Raw genomic sequence first — 5,549 nt, 5'->3', positions numbered from 1 at the left:
TGACGCCTATGTGGGTCATGTTATGTACCTTGTGTGGGTAGTGGTGCCTGTGTGGGTCATGTGTAGATAAGAAGTATGTAAGTGTCTGTGTGGGCCATGTACTGATATGTACACAGTTGCTCTATGTGGGCCACGTATTGAGGACATTAGAAGATGAAGTATAAGTTGCGTGATTCCTGTGTGGATGTGTTGTGCATGTGAATTTAATTAAAACATAATATTAATGGCATAACATATTGTGAATGCATGTGTGTGCATGCAGCGAGGTAAACATACAAACGGGGGCTTGCTGAGAAAGGCGAGTGCTCTGCTAGGTAGTTTCTTGGTATTAGTGCAAAAGGATACTACTTGTATGGGTGGGTAGACATCTCGATTCTTGAAAACTTTCGCCTTTAAAATAATAAAGATGTGTGTACTGGCGGCGAGGTAATACTTCACCTGGGGCTTATTGAGTAAGGTGAGTGCCCTGATAGGTAGTTTTAGTACCAGAGCAGAGGGAAGCTACTTGTATGGGTGAGTAATCTTCCCTATTCTCAAGGACTTTAGCCTGCAAAAAAAATTATGTACTTGTGCATATTGGATGTGTGTATGGTATTAGATGTCAATAATGTTATTAACGATATGTTTTCTCAGTTGTTATTGATGTTATTTGAGAAGCAATTTATTTTGAAATATTAATATTAAAACTCAGTTGTCACACACTGTTATAATTTATTCCACCCTTACTGAGAAGTGTCGTTTCCTAGTCTCAGGTTCTTTTGGAGATCGGGTTTGAAGGCCTAGGCTAGGACTGTTTTTGCTGGTTTCTTTTTGGGGTATTGTGAGATACTGATATATGTATAGATATATTTGTACTGGGTTATGTTTTAAATACTGGATGTGGATATGGATATCTGGATATGGTAGTGTTCGTTTTTGGGTTGTTATATAGAACTCTGGTATTTATTTGAGGTTATTTATTTATGTGCCGCTGCGTGCATATTAATTATGGTATCAGATAGAGGTGATTGGAACATGTGGCACCTGAGCCCCACTTGGCGGGTTTCGAGGCGTCACATGTAGTCACCATTCAGAACTCCGGAACTCCTTCTCCATGTAGATGTCATCATCGTTCGGTGTTCTTCCACCTTGTAGTCGCCGTCATCGTTCGATGGTGTCGGAAAGCATAAGATACTAACTCATCAAAATCATACCTTAATGGAGGCCTGATAGTGCGTCAGGATCTCTGTATAGGAATATCCTCAACTTGTTGGTTTCACGAGCTAGAGCTCCCTGCAACCATGGGACCATAATCATTTTCGTTGTTGTGAGCTTCCAACTCCACCTACACAACACGTTCATCATTGCCCCATCTTTCTGGCTCCTGTTTCTATTCATCAAACTCTTGAGTACATTTCACTATAACCTTCTCATCAAAGACTACATCTCCATTGATCACCACATTGTTTGCCACTAGGTTCCACAACTTATACCCCTTCACACCTTTTAGATATCTTAAGAAGATGCAATGACAAGACCTCAAGTCAAGCTTAGACCTCTCCTCATGAGACACGTGGACATAAGATGGACACCCGAATACCTTCAATTCAGAGTAGTCTACTGCATTTCTTGTCCAAACCTCTTCCGCCACGTTACCCTCAAGTGATGCCCTTAGTGATCGGTTACCTAGAAAACAAGTCATACTAACTACCTCAACACATGAATTCTTTAGTAGCCCTGCATTCAATCTGAGACATGGAGCCTTATCAGCAAAAGTCCGGTTCATCCGTTCTACCACACCATTTTATTGAGGTGTTCGGCGAACTGTAAAACGTCTCTTGATGCCCTATTCTGCTCAAAACTCCATAAATTGAGAATCAGCATACTCGATCCCATTATCCAACCTTAAATATTTGATTCTCCTCTCTATCACGTTTTCCACTTCAACCTTCCAAATCTTAAACTTGGAAAACGTACTAGATTTGTGACGCATGAAATAAACTCAAACCTTCCATGAGTAATCATTAATGAAAATCACATAGTACACATGTCCACCCTTTAATGCAACTCTAACTAGGTCCCAAACATCTAAATGTACATAGTCAAGAATTCCTTTCGTCTTGTGAGTAGTTGAACTGAATTTTGCCCTGTTTTATTTTCCAAGAACACAAAATCTGCAGAGTTCCAACTGACATGATTTTAAACCTTTCAACAATTTTATCTTGTGTAGTTTTTTCATGTCATGTTCTCCCATATGCCTAAGATGCATATTCTACAAGACGGACTCATCTGATTCAGGATCCACAATTGCAACTCCACCTACAACGGTAGTTCCCTGCAACATGTAAATATTCCCATTCAACTTCTGCCCTTTCATCACAGTCAAAATACCTTTCCATACTATCAAGACTCCACCTTTGGACTTGTAATTAAAGCCATTACAATCTAAAGTGCCAAGAGATATCAAATTCTTTCTCAACTCAGGTATATGTCTTATATTACACAATGTTCTTACATCATCATCAAACATCTTTATCTTTACATTTTCTATGCCAACGATCTTACAAGAATCATCATTACCCATACTTATTGATCCAGAATTTACTAACCTATAAGTGCTGAACAACTCCTTGTTTGGAGACATGTGATAAGAACATGTCGAGTCAAGTATCCAAAAGTTCGTTAGATTATCTGACTCTGCCGAAACTGATAGAACATCACCATCCGCTGAATCCTCTTCTCAAACGACATTCACAGATTTAGAAACCCCCTCATACTTATTAACATTTCCCCTCTTCCAATCTAGACACTCTGGTTTCACATGCCCCTTTTTATCACATTAATAACACTGAATTTCTTTCTTCTTCTCGGATTGATTCCATAATTTCTAATTAGATCCAATTTTAAACTTTCCTTTGCCTTGCTCATTAATGCCCTTTGCCACAAGTCCTTCTCCTTCATCACATATTTTCAACCTTAGATGAAAATTTAACAAAACACTTGTTACTTCTTCTAAATTAAGTGTTTTTTTTCTCCACGTAAGAGTGGTCACGAGATTTTCGTAGGGATGAGTCGAGGGCAAAGAATTTAATAGCATCAAAGCCTTATTATCCTCATCAAACTTCACATCAACTCTCATAAGATCACTTATGATTTGATTAAACACATTGATGTGTTGATCTAGACTAGATCCTTCTACCATCTTAAGCCAATATAAACGTTGTTTAAGAAAAAGTTTGATATTTAGGGATTTAGACATGTACCAACTATCTAACTTTCACCAGATAACCACTGGAGAATCCTCCTCCATCACCCGATAGAGAACTTCGTCAGCCAAACACAAGCGTATTGTCGACACTGCCTTTGCTTTCAAATCTACCCATGTTGTCTCATTCATTCCTTTCGGTTGAGTATCAAGCAATGCTTTAACCATTCCTCGTTGCACTAGAATATCTTTCACTCTCCTTTCCCATAAACCAAAGTTTTCGGTTCCCTCGAATTTGACAAAGTCAAATCCTTCAGAAGACGATCCCAATGCCATAATAAACATCGCTCTGATACCAATTTGTTGTAATATGGATCGTATAATGAAGATGCACAGTGGAATAAAAAACAAGAAGTAAATGTAAATAACACACACAACCAAAATAAGATCAACACAAAGATTTACGTGGTTCGGCAAAGCCTATATCCACGGAAGCAATGACACACAAATTTCACTAAGAAAATCAAAATGTACATAATACACTTCTCTAATGATCATCTCTCTTTCTCTCTCTCAAAATATGCCTATATGACATATATAGAGTTTCCTCGGAGGTTTCCCCCCGCTTTTCCAACCACCTAACATTCAAAAATTCAAAATTCAAAAAACCTGCCGCAACCCAGGTGCCTCTCATCGACAAACACAGGGCCTCGTCAACGAGGCCAAGAAGACCCTTCGTCGACGAATACAGGGCTTTTGTCGACGATGCCAGAAATATGAAAATTTCCTGCTCTCGGTAATTGTTCGTCGATGAGCTTTAGAACCTTCGTCGATGAACCTTTATTGTTCCCTCGTCGATGAGCATAAGCCCCTCGTCGACGAGTCCTATTGTGCTGCCCTTTCATGTTTTTCCTCATTCCTTCTTTGCTTATAAAAATAGAAGTATAAGAGCCATGACACAAACCCAACCAAGCATTTTTCAAATTCAAGGCGATGCAATTAAGCATGTTTTCAGGTTCTCCTAAGGGCGTATAATCGCCAAGGTGGAGAATGTTGTTTAAAGTGTGGTTCTTTATACTTAGATTTTTATAAACAAAGAAATGAAAAAGGGACGTACAACAAGGAGTCATAGACGAGAGCCTTGTGCTCGTTGACAAGTAGATCCCGAGAGCAACAAAAACTTAGAGTTCTTGAGATACTGAGAGCAGAAAATGGGCTCGTAAACGAATGTCATGTTCTTGTCAACGAGTGTCCTTCTCTACATCGTCGACGAATCCTCTGTTCTCATCGACGAGTCTTTCTAGGCTGCGAGTAGATTTTTGAATTTTGAATTTGAACGTTGGGGTGGTTGGGTAATTGGAGAGAAACCTCCAAGGGACTGTTATATATGTCATTCTGAGCATGTATTGGCAGTGAAAGAGATCATTGTGAATTGTATTTTGTACTTTGACATTTCCTTAGTGAAATTGTTTGTGCCATTGCTTCCGTGGATGTTGGTTTTGTCGAACCACGTAAATCTTGTTATTGTTGTTGTTGTTGTTGTTTATCATTCTCTAGTTGTGTTTCATTTACTTGTTGTATTTATTCCGCTATGTTTCTTATTTATCCAATCCATATCACAACAGTAACATGAAAATCTCTTTCTCAAAAAATAAGGGACACATGCAAACGCACATAAATGTGGTAATCATATTTCTAATGGGCATCGTTAGGGAAGCTACCAGATAACCATCATCTAAATGATTGTTCAAGTACATTTCTTTCACACAAATGGAGTCACTAAAAAATCTCTTTCTCAAAATACGAGAGACACACGCAAACACACATAAATGTGGTAATCATATTTCTAATGGGCGTCGTTAGGGAACCTACCAGGATAACCATCATCTAAATGATTGTTCAAGTACCTTTCCTTCACGCAAATGAGGTCAGTAACTCTAGAATCTCATTTTCTTAGGATTTTTCTTTATATATTTTTTTACCTTTTTTAAATAAAAATAAAGTGGTGACTCTATGAATATATATTTGAACACACTCACTCTTTTCTTTTGAGTTCACTATTAGGGTTTATTTCCCATCGACAAACCTAGGCCAAGAGGTTGGCCTCGACAATGATTGATAATGGAAGTTTGTTTTGATTTTAACTTGGTATTGAAAGTTGAGGATCACTCACATTTGGTTTGGGAAATTGGGCTCGCTTTTAAGAATCAAGGTCTAATTGGGCGCCAATTGAGAGTTCCATGAGCTAAATACAGGATCTTGCAACCCAATTTAGTTTCAATGATAAATTGAGTTGATTTTGAGAAGTTATAGGTCAAGTTTGAACCTCAATTGGCGATCTTGGGTTGATTTGGCTTCCTTCCTC

The sequence above is a fragment of the Malania oleifera genome, chromosome 3, assembly GCF_029873635.1.
Source record: "Malania oleifera isolate guangnan ecotype guangnan chromosome 3, ASM2987363v1, whole genome shotgun sequence".
Taxonomy (NCBI): domain Eukaryota; kingdom Viridiplantae; phylum Streptophyta; class Magnoliopsida; order Santalales; family Ximeniaceae; genus Malania; species Malania oleifera.
The sequence above is the reverse complement of the archived record's forward strand: the minus strand, read 5'-3'. Positions refer to the sequence as shown.